At 45.0% G+C, this 19,667-nt stretch overlaps 1 protein-coding gene across 1 annotated transcript in view; it reads right to left on the bottom strand.

The window, feature by feature from the left end:
- The window catches only part of NAV3 (neuron navigator 3), a 1,131,823-nt gene that overhangs the window by 669,806 nt on the left and 442,350 nt on the right, over window positions 1-19,667 (bottom strand). The window lies entirely within an intron of this gene.

Genomic DNA, 19,667 nt, shown 5'->3' with positions numbered 1-19,667 from the left:
CCCCATTCAGGCGGGCGGACCGCCCAGTCGTTCATTCAGACGTCCAGCCGCACGCCGCATCTGGATGCGGCTGTCAACTAGACGGCCCGTTCAGCATAGTGGCGATCGGCCGTGCTGAACGGCCGTCTAGTTGAAGGGTCTAAAGGTACCCTAAAAATGTGACCTATTTCAAGTTTGGAAGTAATTTTAATTTTAAACAAAAATATATAATTTTCCACTGGGACAATATATGTTGTAAAAAACTATTGGTTTGCCCCTTCACACTAGATTTTGCTTCAGTTTTTTTATTATGAAATCAGAAAATCTGGAGCAAAATGTGAGTATTTAATGTGAGATATGAACAGAGGCTTCTGATTAGGATATTTTTTTTGTGAATTGATCCCAAAACTCTGTCTGCTGCTTGTTACACTTTTCCTGTTATTTCCTCTACTAATACTTTCATTTTAAATTAGGAAATGGACACAGCCGTATGTTGATATTTGGAACAAGAGACAATCTCCATCTACTGGCACAAAGTAAAGAGTGGTTTGCTGATGGCACGTTTTTCACTACACCAGCCTTGTTTAAGCAACTTTACACAATCCATGTAGTCCACAGCGGCCTTGTTGTTCCTGTAGTGCTCACCTTGCTGACAGACAAGAGCCATTCTACATACCAGAGGTTGCTGCAAGAGCTGAAGAACTTGCAGCCTGGACTGCAGCCAGACAACCTGATGTTGGATTGTGAACTAGCTGCAATACAGGCATTTGAAAGTGAATTCCCCAACCTTTTGAAGACTGGTTGCTTTTTCCACCTTTCACAGTCGGTTTGGCGTAAAGTTCAAAATGAAGGACTCAAGATGCAATACCAAGGTGACCATGAATTTGCCCGTTGGATACGCATGATACCTGCCCTGGCCTTTCTACCACCACAGAATGTTGTGCAATCATTTGAAGAATTGGTGGAAGATCCTGACTTTCCACAAGAAGCCATACCCATTGCCAGCTATTATGAAGATACGTATATTGGTTGAATGACTCGCAGAGGACGTCAAGCACCTTTGTTTCCAGTTCAATTCTGGAATGTGTATGAACGAACATTGAATGATCAACAGCGAACAAATAATGATGTCGAAGGATGGCACCGTAGCTTTCGAGAAACATGTGGTACTCTTTTCCCAAATATATCCCGGTTCATTAACTGTCTGAAACATCAGCAAGAGCTCCATAGTTTTGAAATTATTCAGATAATAGCAGGAAATCCCATCGCTGCAAGAAACAAAAAGTATGCTGCAATTTCAGCAAGGGTTAAACGTATCGTGCAAGATTTCGATAATAGAAGCTTGATGGATTATCTGAGAGGCATTGCCTACAGCTTTGATTTTTAGTTCATGGTCACATATTGTATGTTTTGAGAGCAGTGTTTTTAGCTGTAAAATAATTCAAGCATTATAACATGCAATTTGTATTTTCTCTTTTTCTCTACTCCTTCCCCTCTATACCTTTTTATGTTTCTTGTTAAAACAGTTTTGATATATACAGTTAAAGCATAACTCTGCAAAAAACATGTTATGTTATAGTACCTGTGCCCATGATATTCATTTCCAAAGGAGACCTTCCAGCAGCTTCACTTCTGTGTGAAAAGTCTCATCCAAGTTAAAGCTCCATGTGCTGCAGGATTTCAGTGGTTGCTAAGGAGGTTGTTTCTCCTTAGTAGCAGTACTTGTTGATGGATTCTAGAGGGCGTGGCTGCACAGGAGCATGCAGCTAACAATATATTCCCTATGATGTATAAAGGGCTGCTGGTTTACAGCCCTCTGCAAAGCCCCCCCTATGTGTTCCGTCCTGTAACGGCTTTACACAGGCAGGGGGGAGCCCTCCTCTTGTCCAGGACAGAGCACATGAGCAGAGGGTGAAGGGGAGCTTTGCAGAGGGCTGTGAACAAGCAGCCCTGAATGTATCATAGGGAGCCAGGATCCGTTCTGCTCCCAAGGGGGCACGACCTCCTTAGTAACCAATGAAATCCTACTATTTTCCTGTCTGTTTGTAAAATTACTCATCTAGAAAACAAAGTTTGAGAATAAAAAAAACTAATTTGATCAGAATTGTATATCTTAGACTCATATGGTGTATTATTAGTGATAAGCAAACCTGCCAATGTTCAGTTCAGGCAGGTCTTTCCCGGATGCGAAAGATCCAGGAGCAAATTGCTAGAGGCAAAACATCCAGGGATGAACTGCTGGGGGCAAACTGACAGGGGGCGAAACATCCAGGGGTGAAACATCCGGGGGCGAACTGCTGGGGGCGAAACATCCAGGGGCGAAACATCCGGGGGCGAAACATCCGGGGGTGAACTGCTGGGGGCGAAACATCCAGGGGCGAAACATCCGGGGGCGAACTGCTGGGGGCGAAACATCCGGGGACGAACTGCTGGGGGCGAACTGCTGGGGGCAAAACATCCGGGGGCGAAACATCCGGGGGCGAACTGCTGGGGGCGAAACATCCGGGGGCGAAACATCCGGGGGCGAAACATCCGGGGGCGAACTGCTGGGGGCGAAACATCCGGGGGTGAAACATCCGGGGGCGAACTGCTGGGGGCGAAACATCCGGGGCGAACTGCTGGGGGCAAACTGCTGGGGGCGAAACATCCGGGGGCGAACTGCTGGGGGCGAAACATCCGGGGGCGAACTGCTGGGGGTGAAACATCCGGGGGCGAACTGCTGGGGGCGAAACATCCGGGGGCGAACTGCTGGGGGCGAAACATCCGGGGGCGAAACATCCGGGGGCGAAACATCCGGGGGCGAAACATCCGGGGGCGAAACATCCGGGGGCGAAACATCCAGGGGCGAACTGCTGGGGGCGAAACATCCGGGGGCGAAACATCCGGGGGCGAAACATCCGGGGGCGAACTGCTGGGGGCGAAACATCCGGGGGCGAACTGCTGGGGACGAACTGCTGGGGGTGAAACATCCGGGGGCGAAACATCTGGGGGCGAACTTCTGGGGGTGAAACATGCGGGGGCAAACTGCTGGGGGCGAACTGCTGGGGGCGAAACATCCGGGGGCGAACTGCTGGGGGCGAAACATCCGGGGGCGAAACATCCGGGGGCAAAACATCCGGGGGCGAACTGCTGGGGGCGAACTGCTGGGGTCGAAACATCCGGGGGTGAAACATCCGGGGGCGAAACATCCGGGGGCGAAACATCCGGGGGCGAAACATCCAGGGGCGAAACATCCGGGGGCGAACTGCTGGGGGCGAAACATCCGGGGGCGAAACATCCGGGGGCGAACTGCTGGGGGCGAAATGTGCGGGGGCGAAATGTGCGGGGGCGAAACAACCTGGGGGCGAAATGCTGGGGGCGAAATGTTCGGGGGCAAAGTGTACCTGGGGGCGAACTGCTGGGGGCGAACTGCTGGGGGCGAAATGCTGGGGGCGAAACTTCCAACTCCCAATATTTTCATTGGGATTCATACATGTTGATGAGTGTCGGCAACTTTCATACCATGCGGGAATTTGTAGATTCAAAACAGATGGAAAACAAGGTTTCTGATCACTGCTTTATGACCTATTAAGTCATAGACTAAAGTGAAAGGCTCAAATGGTGTCCCGTGGTATCAGGCAACCAGATGTAAGCTGTAGACCCTGCAAGTCCAGGAGGTTGGGAGCCGAGTCCTCCATGAATTGCACTTGGTTTCCAAGCACATCCCAAAGTTCAATGAATGAAGTAAGATCTAGGAAATTTGCAGGCCAGGTCAACATCTTTACTGTTTGTCATGCTCTTCAAACCACGCCGGAACAATTTGTACAGTGTGGACGAGAGCATTAATCTGCTGAAAGAGATTCCTAGGGGCCATGCACACATTAATTTGGTGAGTTTTTTACCCCCAGTATTTGTAAGCCAAAACCAGGATTTGGTGAAAAATGCAGAAGTAGTGACGTGTTTCTATTATACTTTTCCTCTGATTGTTCCTCTCCTGGTTTTGGCTTATAAATACTGGGGTAAAAAGCTCACCAAATACTCAATGTGTGCACATGGCCTTAGGGAGAAATTCATGGAAGCCGAGGCACTAAGGCAGCAGGCTCTAGATAAAAACTTGATACATAATGTGTTACAGCTGTATTGTTTTAGATTTGAGAAAGGCCAATTACGGCCGAAACGCTGCATGCTTTGTCTTCCTGTAAGGCTATGTGCACACGTAGCAGAAAATTTCTGCTTAAAAACTGACTTCCTTCCCAGAAACCGCAGGTTTTTTCCTGCGCGTTTTGCGCGCATTTTTTGCGCAAAAAAGCGTGCATTTTTTATGCGTTTTTTTCCGCGCGGTTCCTGATACATAGAAATAACCACAAATGTGGAAAAATCCGCGAAATCAATGAGCATGCTGAGTTTTTTACCGCGAAGCGGGTTTTTTCGCGGTAAAAAACGCATCAGTATGCACAAAAATTGGAAAATGCATAGAAATGAATGGGAAGTTTATTTTTAGTGTTTTTATAGCAGATTTATAGTCAAATCCGCTAAAAAAAATGCTAAAAACCGCTGTGTGTGCACACAGCCTTATGCTTTTAACTAATCTACTTATATCTATATATACAGTATATATAAAAATGAGTTTATGTATGTGTGTGTGTATGTGTGTGTATATCGGCCACACCCACTCCATATAGCAACCAATCACTAAGCATCTGTCATTTCACCAGAGCTGTTTAAAAGAAGCTGAGCTGTGATTGGTTGCTATGAGCAACAGTTTTCCTTGTAGACAGTTGTGGTAACTGAGGCCTATTATTCTTATCATTTCTATGGTGTTATCGTCCTTCTTTAAAGCTGGAAATAACACAATTTATTACCGTGCCAACAAAGACCACCCTCTGACACAGACTGCAGGGGGAGCCCAGTATCACACAGGATAGGATTAGATACACTGCTCAGCAGTCGGTATCACACAGGATAGGATTAGATACACAGCTCAGCAGTCAGTAACACAGGATAGGATTAGATACACGGCTCAGCAGACAGTATCACACAGGTTAGGATTAGATACACAGCTCAGCAGACAGTATCACACAGGATAGGATTAGATACACAGCTCATCAGTCAGTAACACAGGATAGGATTAGATACACGGCTCAGCAGAAAGTATCACACAGGATAGGATTAGATACACAGCTCAGCAGGCTGTATCACACAGGGTAGGATTAGATACACGGCTCAGGAGACAGTATCACACAGGACAGAATTAGATACACAGCTCAGCAGACAGTATCACACAGGACAGAATTAGATACACAGCTCAGCAGACAGTATCACACAGGACAGAATTAGATACACAGCTCAGGAGACAGTATCACACAGGATAGGATTAGGTACACAGCTCAGGAGATAGTATTCCACAGAATAGGGTTAGATACACAGCTCATAAAACAGTATCACACAGGACAGAATTAGATACACAGCTCAGCAACAGGATGTGCTAAAGGAGAGGACATTTTCATTCCAAGAATTCCACTCATTCCATCTGATTAGCCTTTTGATTTTAAAAGCCTCCAGTTTCCACTTCGACTGGTATTTGCAATGTACATTAACAATGCTCAGGGACAGTCCTTGAAAGCAGAAGGGATTGATTTGCAATCTCCATGCTTTTCTCATGGTCAACCTTACGTGGTCTGTTCAAGAGTTGGAACTGCCAAAAATCTGTTCATCTTTGCACTGAAAGAAAAAACCAAAAATGTTGTTTCTAAAAAAACTCTTGAATGAGTTGAAAATAAAATACTATCAATACTTAAGTAATCGTTTAGCTAATTTGTGTTGCAAATCTGTAGTGTTGAATATATGAAATGTTTTTATGTGCAATATAATCATTATAATCTGTTATAACTAACCACAGTTAGTTACTATGCCTGGGCAACGACGGGGTCTTCAGCTAGTATGGAATAAAGATCAAGTTTTTATCAAGAACCTGATGCCTTGATGCCTCAGCTTCTTTTAATTTCTACATTGCTTTTAGACCCGGTGGGAGGCCCTGCCGAGCTAAGTACAAGTTTGGTCAATGGTGCATATGAATCTACTAGTAACTATTATTAGGGAATACGGTTTCCATGAAAAGGAGTGTTTGGTCTTTAGCAGCATGTAGGTAGCTAGTATGTGTGAACATAACTTTCATTCTAATGTCAGAACATTGCCCACCTCTAGTTGGATCCTGGTGCCATCTTTGGCACATATGGTTCTCCATGTGATGACAATAAAAAAACATGTGATTCATCAGACCATTGCACCATGGTACTGTCCTGCCACTCACAAGTCCACAGTAGGCACTTTCAGCGGTGGGCAGGGGTACGTAGACTAGGAAGGCTACACACTCTCCAACACAGTATGCTGCTCTGATGCACTTTGTTTTATGTCACCTTTCTATCATTGCCATTATTAATGAGTAATTTGAACTACAGTAACTTCTCAGAGTGATTGGGTCAAACAAACTAGCCTTTGCTTGTTCACATCTTCACTCTCTTTGGGCCACTTTTTGGAAGAACTATCTAAAGATAAGCAGAGGATCGGGTCCTAGTCTAGTTTCCACAAATTTGCAGTTCCATGCGAATGTGAACACAGAGATTCAATACACAATCCCTCATTGCCAAAGCACCGTTGAGTGGGCTAATGTTATTTTGCATGGCTGCACTGGCTTCCCCATAGTGCAGATGTGACACTTAGTGGATTCTCATTCTGTGCACTGGTGGTCTGTCACAGATCAGTGTTCCCATTGGACACAGGACTGGTAGTTCGCACAGACGAATCAGTTTCCATCTCCAGATTCCACTAGAACTCGTCCACACCACTGGATCGTACGTTTAAGTGCTTTGCAAAAAAAGTCGGATCACACTCTGATCCGTGTTAGTCTAGGGGGATGCGCACATGTCCGATTTTTCTCATAGGACTGTCTCGTCCGAGGAAAAAAAAATTGCAACATTTGAGTTTGATCCGATATTTAGATTGCACTCGGCCATGCAAGTCAACGAGTGTGTGGAAATCATCAAACTCTGCTCCGATGACATCTGAGTGCAGTCCGATTTCCGCACAGTGATACAATGGAGTAGATGGAGAAAAGTTGTTCTCCATCTCCACCTCACCTGTTGTTTTGGAGATGTACTTTGGAAAGTCATTTTGCCTTTAGAATATGGCCTTTGTCAGAGTTCCTCCGATCCTTGCATTTGTCCATTTTTCCTGCTTCCAACACATCAACTTTGAAAATTTAGTTTACTTGCTGCTCAATACAGGTGCCATAGTCACGCGATGATGATTAATGTTATCCACTTCAGTTGTTTTATTGTTATGGCTGGTCAATGTAAATGAATGAATTGTTTTATCATCATGCACTTTTTTCTTGTTAACTAAACAATCAAATCAAATACATGATCATACCAAGTTCCCAAATAGCAATTGCTATAAATCAGTTTACAAAGTCCTGAGTTTACAACATAGATAAAAGAAGTGTATTATATATTTCATACATGTCCACAAGAGGGCATATTATGCACACCTGCTATATGGCTGCTGTAAAAGCATTCAGAATATAGATATTTTGAGAGTCTGCAGTCTCCACAGGTTACAGAAAAAAATATTTAGATTTCCCAATTGAAGTTATACTTTGCCTTTTCAACACATTTAAAATATTCCAACATTGAAATCAAAGGTTTAACCCCTTCATGCTGCAGCCCATTTTCATCTTTGCGTTTGTTTTTCGCTCCCCTTCTTCCCAGAGCCATAACTTTTTAAATTTTTCCATCAATATGGCCATGTGAGGGCTTTTTTTTTGTGGGACAAGTTATACGTTTGAACGACACCATTGATTTTACTATATCATGTACTCAAAAATGGAGAAAAAAAATCCAAGTGTGCTGAAATTGCAAAAAAGTGCAATTCCACAACGATTTTTTGGATTTTTTTTTACCATGTTCACCAAATTCTAAAACTGACCTGCCATGATGATTTTCCAGGTCATTATGATTTTATAGATAGCAAACATGTCTAGGTGCTTTTTTATTTAAGTGGTGAAAAAAAATCCAAAGTTAAAAAAAATTAAAAAATGGCGCCATTTTCTGATACCCGTAGCGTCTCCATTTTTCGTGATCTCGGGTTGGGTGAGGGCTTATTTTTTGCCTGCTGAGCTGTTGTTTTTAATGATATCATTTTGGTGCAGATGGGATCTTTTGATCGCCCGTTGTTTAATGCAATGTTGGAGTGACCAAAAAACATAATTCTAGCATTTGTAATTTTTTTTTCTTGTTATAATTTTTTATTGTTTTATTTTGAATGGGGCAAAATGGGGGTGATTTGAACTTCTGTATTTTTTATCTTTTTAATATTTTTTTAAATCTTTTTTTTTTACTTTTGGCATGCTTCAATAGTCTCCATGGGAGATTAGAAGCTGCCATAATCTGATCAGCTCTGCCACATACAGGCAATGATCAGATCACCTGTAGGTAGCAAAATTGCTGACTTGCTATGTGCACCGACTACTGGGCAGCGCTAACAGCAAGCCAGCAGTGACAACCATAGAGGTCTCCAGGAGACCTCTGGCTTTCATGCCAACCCATCGGTGACCCGCAATCATGTGACGGGGTCACCGATGGGCGGATTCCCGCTGTGATTGCCTGAGGCACATGTTAAATGCTGCTGTCAATAACATTGAACTATAGGAATTACTTTTTTTATATCTATTAAATTGAAAGATACATGCTTAAACTATGCAGTAACATAAAACATAAATTTATGTAATTTTTATATTTTTTTATATGCTTTGAAATGAGAGATTCATGCTATGTTTGTTCAGCTGTGGTTTTTCTGATGTCATTAATTGCTATGTTTGTGATTGTTTCCTTGCTATACAGTATATACACTTGTTTGTCTTGTACTAGATCCTATGGCTAAGTGCGCCATGGTGCACCAGAAACGTGCCAGGCAGAGAATCTCTCTCTTATTTTTAAAAACTGTTTTTTAAAATGTTTATTTAGACTGGATGGACGTGCTGGAAACACCCCTAGTTGCACATATGCTTCGGCGTTTCAGACAAAAGAAATTTTGAAAATCCGCTTCCCAGTGTTGCTGCAGGTGATTGAAGGCCTCTCCCTCACGTGTACATAGCGAGAGCTCGGTCAATCACCTGATGTGGCAATATGCAGAGCCTGCTGCAGCGAAACCTTACTGGTCTCGTATACGTTCTCTGAAATGCTGGAGTGCAGTACAGAGAAGTCACGTTCAAAAAGAAATTGGATCTACTACTGAGCTCTGCATTCCTTGAAGGAACCATAGACAAAGATGCGCAAGATTTTCTAATTACTCCCAAACCTGTCACTCCATCTTTCTACCTTTTACCAAAGGTTCATAAGTCACTATCCAATCCCCCAGATAGGCCTATAGTGGCCAGAATTGGTGGTATTGGTGGATGCATCTGTGAATATTGGGTTTACTATTTACAGCCATTGGTTTTCATCCGGAAGATGATGACCATACTGGAACATTATTGGTATGAGTGGACATGGAGTCCCTTTATACAAGCATACTGCATGAGCTAGATCTACAAGCAACAGCATTTTTCCTGGATCAAACAGGTGACTCAAATAGCCAAAATAATATTTTCCTTATGGAGCTCCTATCATTTGTCCTCAAGCACAATTACTTTCTTTTTGGCGGTACCTTCTATAAGCAATTTTCTGGCATAGCCATGGGTGTGCATTGTGCCTCCTCCTATGCCAACCTCTTCCTGGGGTGATGAGGGGTGACACACATGCACCCTTTGGATCGTTATCAATGTCATGTCACAAGATCGTGCAGGTATATTGATGACATTCTCTTTTTCTGGACTGGTCTCCTTGAACTATGTTCTGAGCTAATTTCCATTTTGGACTCCAGCTCATGTAACATAGTCCTCACCTCAACGATGGCCACCAACTTAAATTTCTTGGACAATAGAAATCAATAAACACAATCAATATAGGACAATGATATGTAATATGTTTTCCCCCTAAGATAAATCAAGTAAATAATGGAGTACTCCCAAAACATAATTGAACCCAAGAGAAACTAGAGTAAACAAGGACCACTGAGATATAAGAATAATAAAATCACTTTTTAATGCAAACAATTACTAAAAATACAAAATAAAAAAACTGTGAGGAGGTCAAAACAAAGAGGAAAGCATGATGTTTGATGGAGAAGCACAACAACATAGTCAAATATTGAACCAATACATATGGGTATATATGGACCATCCCTCTTATCTCATACATTCCATATTAAATGTGGGAGAGTACAGGGGAAAACATGTCCTATAGCAGCAATAATGGCATACAAGTTGAAGCAGTGTTTTTAAATAAAGTGACTTTGCCTATAAGAATGCCATATAGCTGTAGTGCTACCAATGATTTGAAGAGACTGTGCACCCACGGGGAGACCATGCTTCTCTATTTAACATCATGCTTTCCTCTTTGTTTTGACCTCTTCAGAGATTTTGATTTTGTATTTTTAGTAATTGTTTACAATAAAAAAGTGATTTTATTATTCTTATGTCAGTGGTCCTTGTTTACTCCAATTTCTCTTGGGTTCAATTAAATTTCTTGGATGTACAGCTTTCTATCTCTAATAATAAGATCATTATGTCACTTTTTCGGAAGACGTCCATGAATAGCCTGCTTCATTTTAATACCTTTCATCCCTCACATCTTAAAAGGGGTATACCCTATGGACAGTTTATCAGGATCAAATGCAACTGTAGTGATAACTCTGATTTCAATTTACAGGCTCAGCTACTCACTCAACGCTTCAGGACCAGAGGCTACCCCAAGCAATTCAGTGAGGCTTTCCAGCATGCTCACCAACTAAATAGGGTGGATTTACTACATCCCAGGACTACGTTACATGACAACTATACTCGGCTTATTATATCTTATAATAAACAGTGGCAGATCTTCATAAATTACTCAAAAAAAACTGAAGCATTCTCTTGCAGAACTGAAACTGAGAAACGTTGTCTCCCCTAAACCTCTCCTTCTGACTAGGAAAGCTAAAAATTTAAAGGACAACCTAACCAAACACCACTTTGTACGTCCATCTACCAGCCTCAACAGTGGCTTTGTCCTTAAGGGCTCACACGCATGCGGTGATTGTTTTGTGCGTCCTTTCAAGCCCTCTACACTTTAATTTACCAACCATAGAGATCAACATATATATCCACTTCGTAAATATATCACCTCTCAGCCGAAAAACATAATCTATGTCCTTATCTGCCCGTCCTTTACTGTATGTCGGCCAGACTACTCAGGAATGATGTGAAAGGCTACGAAAAGCATTTTTCTAACACTGCCTTGGCAGAAAAACACCATAGACAGGGAGAGATCCTGTGTACAGTTGCTGCACATTGCAAATGTAGAATTGATGGCACTAGGATTGTGGGTTTGGATATTATATCTACTAATATCAGAGGGGGTGACAATACCCTGATGATATATTATAATGAAAGCCATTGGATTTATCAATTAGACTGTTAGACTGTGTCTCTCCAAAGGGAATTAATGAAGATCTTCAGTTCACAGAGATTCTATAAAGGCATCCAATTATATATCAGTACTGATATGTTTGACAGTGTAGTCTGATTGGTCGACCAGTGTGCCATTCTTCTTTTATTTCATGTAAACACTGCCTTTATATGATCGTCTTTGCATCAATATCTGGTGACTGTGCATAATGCTGTATATACATATATATATGTATCTGTGCATATTTCTTCTGTGCATGTTTTTTCTGTGTTTATGTATTTTGCCTACTGTACTTGGTTTACTATCGTTCATGGAGTTATGCCCCTCTTATTGTTCTATTCAATTGTGCCCCTCTATGCGTTCTAGTGTGGAACGCATGGAAATTGTGTTTTGGCGATTTCCAGGTACATTGTTTCTGCCCCAGTGGAGTGCATTATGTATTTCAGGGTGGTCGTTCAGACTCACTTCCGGTGAGTGGTGACAATTTCCAGCATTGTCACTTCTGCCGCCGTGGAGCACACCATGCCTTCCAGCACATTTGCTGTGCATTGGTGCCAGGAGTGTGAGATATGGGAAAATGATATCTAAATGAAATCATTTTGATTTCTGATGGAATTCCCCATCAAGATACAGTTTGGCCCCAAAATACATGCTTCATACCGCTCAGCCCCCCTCCATTGGCATTCATTCGCCAGGATCAATGGTTTTCTTTAATTTAACTTTAGTTTGAAGCTCTCTTCAGGGTGGACATAGATCCTGTATCCAGCAATTAACACAGGGGTGTGAACTCTCCTGCAGGACCTGCCACACTGGATTCCTTTGTCTGACCAAGCACATGGCGACATTGTAGCAGCATAGGTCACAGCAAGGCTCTGAGGTATTGAATCTGGAAAATGACCTATAATAACAGAATGCCATATCTCTGAGCCTAGTTGAGCACATTCTCAGAACTGGCATTCCTTCCCTCACACGCTCATTCCGGCAGCCACCTGTAGCACTCTGGGTTATGGAGTTATGAAGCGTAGCTACCAGGGATTACATACAGTAGGCATATTTGGTCTCCCTGCACAGATAAAATCCAGCGGAATCCAGTGGCGGTGCTGCCGACCCATTTGGAGCTACGGGCGGAAAGTTATGGGCCATCTACATTTCTGCCTGGAAAATCATACTCTCAGAGATGGGAGGAGATAGGCTGCACAAGCCCAGGGTTGGGCATAGAGTGTGGGAGGGAACAGCCTAGAAGATAAGAGACAGCTCCTCATTTTGAGCTTAGCTGTCTACTGGCAGGAGGATCTGTTAGCTGACGTGGCCAGGAAAACCATGTAACTAAGATTTAGACCTGTGATCCATCATCGACTCCCAGTGGTCACATGCTACATAACATGGTAATTGCAACCTATCTACACCCTATCCTTGTACTACACTCTTGACTGTATACCTGTGTATTGTTCTGTACATATATGCCTGTATATTTATAGTGCGCCTTTCAAAGATTAAATATAAAATTAAACTTGGGCTGCTCTTTTATCTCGATACATGAATCCTCACGTCCACATGCTCCATTGGTTATTATACGGTACCCGGGTTGATTTCTGACCTGATATAGGACTGCTGACGGACTGTGTTTATTTCGAACAAGGAACTGGTGGCAGCAAACTGTACCATTTTAGTGAAGAACTCTGGCAGTGACGGCCAGGAGATTTATATATATATATCCCCAGCTTGGACTGGTGATATATATATCCCCCCTCACTGGGAGCGCCTCATTAACTCGTTCCTATAGGGGAAGCCTTTCCGGCGACTAATTGCCCTCGGTCCAGTTCCCTGATTGACTTGGGGCAAGTGGTGGCACCAGAAAGCCGATACCTGCTGGGTCCCTCTCTCCTCTCCCCCGAGGTGAGCGAAGTTTCCACACCCTTCCCCTGTGCTATTCGTTACAGATTAGCACGTTTGCTGTGTATTGGTGCCGGGAGCATGCATTCATTCATGGGCCTAGGGAACTATTTTTATTTCCTACATTAGGGTATTGTCTGTTGTGAGTTCATTTTCCCCTTCACCATTGAGGTCTGATGAACTCCCTCTTCTGGTGAAGGAAGGTAGTGAGGCTGATTACAAAGCACCTGAGCAGAATGATGATGACTGGGTGACTGGGATTGCTGACTGGATATAAGGCAGCCGACGTCCTTCTGCCTTGCGGGTGATTACTCTGAGGGATTCTTGGAGACCAGTCTGATTCCTGCTCCTCAAAAGCTAAGTTTTCTGCTCTACTTTTTGCATTTCTGTTTTGGTTTTGTTTTGCCTTGTTTTTCTGGATTTCTGCCTTTCCCTGCTGGGTGAGCTGAATTCCTTTTTGCTCTGTCTTCAGATAATACCTGGGTACTGATATAGTCTTTTTGAAGCCTGGCGTCTTCAGGGCTTTTTTCCCTATCAGTCTGTTGGCTCTTGTTTTTGAGAGGGTTTTGGCGGATTGCAGACAGCAGCTTTTCTATTCTGTCCTATTTAGTTAGCTTGGGCCCCATCATTTGCTCAGCCTATCTTTCTATCTGTGTGAGTGTTTTTTCATCTTGCTTCACTGTCATTATATGTTGGGGGCTGCCTATTGCTTTGGGGTCTGCTCTGGGGCAGGTTAGATTTCCCTTTCTGTCTTTAGGCTATGTAGTTCTCCGGCTGTGATCGAGGGGTCTAGGGCACCGTAGGAACCCCCCACGGCTACTGCTAGTTGTTGTTGTTAGGTTCAGGGGTCTGCAATCCGATAGCTGCCAACTTCTCTGGTTTTCTGGACTTAGCTAGTATTTCTGTTTTTGCCTCCTACGGTGACTCATTCATAACAGAATTACCCGCCATATCGCAGATCCTAGGGTACTCAATAGCAGGAAAGAATTGTAAAAAAAAAAAAAGTGTGTATATTTTTTCCTCTATATTTCTGAGGCCATAGGGGAAATTTATTTTTTTTTCTGTCAATGGAGATAAAGCAATTGTCTGATCGTGTGGAGCAGCTCGCTGCGGAAGTGTGGGGAATTTCTGCCTACCTTGCTCATTCACATGCTGCTGAACCAAAGATCCCTACTCCTGATGTGTTTTTTGGGGATCGGTCTAAATTTTTGAATTTCAAAAATAACTATAAATTATTTTTTGCCTTGAAGCCTAACTCATCAGGGAGCTCCGCGCAGCAGGTTAAAATTGTCATCTCTTTCCTGCGTGGCGATCCCCAGGATTGGGCATTTTCTTTGAAACCAGATGATCCTATTCTGACTAATGTGAACGCATTTTTTCAAGCCTTGGGGTTGTTGTATGACGAACCTAATGCTATTGATCAGGCTGAAAAGACCCTGTTGGCATTGAGCCAGGGTCGAGATTCTGCAGAATTGTACTGTCAAAAATTCCGAAAGTGGGCGGTCCTTACTACCTGGAATGATAATGCCTTGGCAGCTCTCTTTCGGAAGGGTTTGTCAGAAGCCGTAAAAGATACTATGGTGGGATTTCCTGTTCCCTCTGGTCTTGACGATTCTATGTCATTAGCCAGTCAGGTTGATCGGCGTTTACGTGAACGCAGGACTGCACGAGAGGTGTTGCCACCTGTTGAACAAGTGTCTGAACCTATGCAATGTGATAGAGTTTTGTCCAGGGAGCAAGGTCAGGATTTCAGAAGGCGTAATAAGCTGTGTTTTTTTGTGGAGATGCCTCGCATATTATTTCTGTCTGTCCTAAACGAGAGAAACGTTTTGCACACACGTTTTCTGTGGGTGGTGTTCAACCTAAGTTTCTTCTGGCAATTACTCTGATCTGCTCCCTGTCCACATTTTCCGCCAAGGCTTTTGTGGATTCGGGAGCAGCCCTAAATCTAATGGACTTGGATTTTGCTAAACGTTGTGGATTTCCAATGACACCTCTGCGGACGCCTATCTCTTTGAGGGGGATTGTGTCACGTCCGCCATGTCTGCCATGTCTGTTTGTCTCAAGAACTCCTGGAGCGATGTGCATGCGCATGTTTTGTCTGCTGTCCTGCATGTTCGCTAGAGCTGTGTGCAGACTCACCTCATGTCTGAGCTGCAGGATCCCTGCGTTTCTGCTCTGCCTTCTGTGATCTTCTCGTCATGTCTGGAGTCCTTGATCATGTGATGTTTCTTAAGATCCTGCACTGTCTGGTTCTGCAATCATCTCGTCATGTCTAGAATCCCGGATCATGTGTTCTTCCTAGGATCCTGCACTGGTTGGTTCGGTGATCATCTCGTCATGTCTGAAACCCTGATCATGTGACGTTTCCTAAGATCCTGCACTGTCTGGTTCTGCTATCATCTCGTCATGTCTAGAATCCCGGAAGTTCTCCCCTGGTCCTGACCTGGAGGAGGAGGTGCTATGCCCTATATCAGGCCGCCTCTTCCTATGCTCAGGGCCTGATTATTGTGTTGCTTCCCTGCAAGGCTCTGGGTCTGTGGGGTTGCTCCCTCTATTCTGTGCCCTTGCACTTTGCTCTGTAGTGCGTCTCTGCACACGCTCCGTGCTCGTATTCCGCCTCTTGTCTTGTGCCATGTCTTGTGTTGTCTCTCGTGCCATGTTTGTCTTTGCCTTGCTTTGCCTTGTAGTCCTTCTGCTGTTCTTTGTCTTAGTCTGTTTTGCTATGTCTCGCCTTAGCTATGCTTTGACTTGTAGTCCTTCCTTTGTTCTCTTCCTCGCCTGTTTTGCCATGTCTTGCTTTTGCTGTGCTTTGACTTGTAGTCCTCCCTGTGTTCTCTGCCTTGCTATTCCTTGCTTTGTGTTCCTCCCTATGGTCTCAGTCTTTGCTTGCTCTGCCTCGCTCTCTCCTATGGTGCTCTGTAGTGCTCCCTGGCACACGCACCATTTCTCCTCTCCTTAGTGCTCGTTTCTTTGTCTAGTCCCAAGGTCTTCCCTTGGCCCGGCTCTGGGCTTCTGCCTACGCTCCGCTGCTAGACTCTGTCCTCGCTCTGACCTGGCTCTGTTTCTGCTTGTGTTCCTTGCCTTGTTCCCTGCCTTGTCCTTGCATTGAACCCCGGCGTGGGTTCCCCTTGGCCGTCTCCTGTGCCGTGGTAAGTGCCACGTGTTTGTGTACAGCCGTGTGTACTGGCCAGTGTGGCGTGCCCCCTGCGTGGCTCCTAGCACGCAGCCCTTCCTTGTGCCCTGGCGTGGCTCCTAGCACGCACCCTGCCTTGAACCCTGGCGTGGCTCCTAGCACGCACCCTGCCTTGAACCCTGGCGTGGCTCCTAGCACGCACCCTGCCCTGAACCTGGCGTGGCTCCTAGCACGAAGGTTCCTTTGCCCCCTCCTGTGCCTTAGTCGTGCCTCGTGCTGGCGTTACAGCCGTGTGCATTGGCCAGTGAGGTGTGCGTCCCTGCGTGGCTCCTAGCACGCAGCCCTTCCTTGTGCCCTGGCGTGGCTCCTAGCACGCACCCTGCTCTGAACCCTGGCGTGTCTCTACACGCACTCTGTCTTGTGCCTTGGCGTGTCTCTACACGCACTCTGTCTTGTGCCTTGGCGTGTCTCTACACGCAGTCTGTCTTGTGCCTTGGCGTGTCTCTACACGCACCCTGTCTCGTTTGCGAACCTTGGGCACCCTGTCTCGTTTGCGAACCTTGGCGTGTCCCCTACACACGCACCTCGCTTTGAACCCTGGCGTGTCCCCTACACACGCACCTTGCCTTGCACCTAGTCTTGAACCCTGGTGTGTCCCCTACACACGCACCTAGCCTTGGACCCTGGCGTGTCCCCTACACACGCACCTAGCCTTGGACCTTGGCGTGTTCCCTAAACACGCACCCTGCTTGGATATCTGTCGTGCCTCCTTGCCTGAACCCTGGTTTGCCTGCCGGATGCCCGGAACCTGCCGACCGTTGCCAGAGGTCCGGAACCAGATGACTACGGCCTGATGTCCGGAGCTGACGTCCGCAGCCTGATCCCTGGACCCTGTCGGTTTGCCAGCAGTCCGGAGTCCGATGCCATTATGCCATTACCTGTGCCTAGGCGTGCCATCTGGCACGTACCATGTTATGGACCTTGGCGTGCCCACGCGCGCACCTTGCACGTTTTGCTTGTTTTCTCTGTATGTGATCTTGTGTTATTCTAATGAAGATACCTTGCACCTACGTCTAGTCTCGTCTTGCTTCCTGCTCGTCCTTGTCGTCAGACACTCGTCTAGTGTCCCCTGAGCCGGCCGTCTGGTCCCAGCAGTCGTGGTGGCTCACCCCCTTGGTCTTGCCCCTGACACTCCCTGTATAGGGGGTGGATTCTCACAAGGTCAGCTCGCCCTCGGTGGGTGGGTGCCACGACCCAGAGGGTCCACTCAAAAAATGGGCTCAGCAGGAGCTGAGTCCGTCACAGATTGATGCTACTCCTTTGGCGAAAAATAAACCTCAGTTTTGGACCCAGGTGGTAATGCGGGTCGCCCCAGACCATCAAGAAAATTGCAGATTTTTGGTGTTGCATAATTTGCATGATATCATTGTTCTGGGGTTTCCCTGGTTGCAAATTCATAATCCAGTATTGGATTGGAAATCTGTGTCTGTGGTGAGTTGGGGTTGTCGGTGTGCCCTTAGTGAGGCTCCGGTTTTTTCCACCTCTCCTCAGTCATATGATGTTCCTGACTATCTGGCGGACTTTTATGATGTATTTAGTGAGAATGAGTCTGCGTCTTTGCCTCCTCATAGGAGTTATGACTGTGCAATTGAACTGAGCCCGGGGCGTAAATTTCCTAAGGGTCGGCTCTTCAATTTATCTGTACCCGAGCACGAGGCTATGCAATCCTATATTAAGGAGGCGTTGGAGAAGGGTCATATTAGACCATCCTCTTCACCCTTAGGTGCCGTTTTTTTTTTCGTGGCCAAAAAGGATGGTTCATTAAGGCCTTGTATTGATTATCGTGCCCTCAACAAAATTACTATTAAATATCAGTATCTGTTACCCCTGATTTCGGATCTATTCTCCAGAGTTAAAGGTGCTTGCTGGTTTACCAAGCTTGACCTCAGGGGGGCGTATAATCTTATCCGCATTAAGCATGGGGATGAATGGAAGACGGCGTTTAATACTCCGGAGGGACATTTTGAGTACCTGGTGATGCCTTTTGGGCTCACTATTGCCCCTTCTGTCTTCCAGTGCTTCATGAACGACATTTTCCGAGACTTTGTGGATAAATTTTTGATTATCTATCTGGATGATATTTTGATCTTCTCCAAGGATTGGGATTCTCATGTGGAACATGTTCGGACTGTGTTCCGGATCTTGAGGGAGAATTCCCTGTATGTCAAAGGATAGAAATGCCTTTTTGGGGTACAGAGGATTTCATTTTTGGGATTTATTTTGTCTCCGTCAACTATTAAACCCGGCCAAGGTACAGGCCATTTATGATTGGGTTCAGCCCACTTCTTTGAAGGCCCTCCAGAAGTTTTTGGGTTTTGCTAATTTTTATCGGAAATTTATAGCAAAATTTTCTAGCATTGCCAAGCCATTGACTGATCTGACTAAAAAGGGTGCTGATGTGTTGAATTGGTCTCCGGAGGCTGTTTCTTCATTTCAGGAGCTGAAGCGAAGATTCACTTCTGCCCCGGTTTTGCGGCAACCTGATGTCTCACTCCCGTTCCAGGTAGAGGTGGACGCTTCTGAGATTGGTGCAGGAGCTGTTTTGTCCCAAAAGGATCCTGTAACATCTAAAATGAATCCCTGTGCTTTCTTTTCCCGAAAGTTCTCTCCATCTGAACGTAACTATGATGTGGGGAATCGGGAACTGTTAGCCATGAAATGGGCATTTGAGGAGTGGAGACATTGGTTGGAGGGAGCTAAACACCAAGTCGTGGTCCTCACTGACCACAAGAATTTGATTTACCTGGAGTCGGCCAAACACTTGAACCCTAGACAGGCTAGGTGGGCCTTGTTTTTTACACGTTTTGATTTTGTGGTCTCTTTTCTTCCTGGCACTAAGAATGTCAAGGCTGACGCTCTCTCTAGGAGTTTCCTTGCTGATTCTTCTGTTGTGACTAAGCCTGCTACCATCTTAGGCGAGGGGGTAGTTCTTTCTGCCATCTTGCCCGATTTGAGACATGCTCTGGAAGAGTTCCAGTAGGACAAACCTGAGCGTTGTCCCAGTGGAAAGTTGTATGTTCCTGACCAGTGGAAGAAGAGAGCGATGTCTGAAGTTCATTGCTCTGCATTGGCTGGTCATC

The sequence above is a fragment of the Dendrobates tinctorius genome, unplaced genomic scaffold (assembly GCF_039654945.1).
Source record: "Dendrobates tinctorius isolate UK_male_01 unplaced genomic scaffold, ASM3965494v1 ptg000122l, whole genome shotgun sequence".
NCBI classification, from domain to species: domain Eukaryota; kingdom Metazoa; phylum Chordata; class Amphibia; order Anura; family Dendrobatidae; genus Dendrobates; species Dendrobates tinctorius.
The sequence above is the reverse complement of the archived record's forward strand: the minus strand, read 5'-3'. Positions and strand labels throughout refer to the sequence as shown.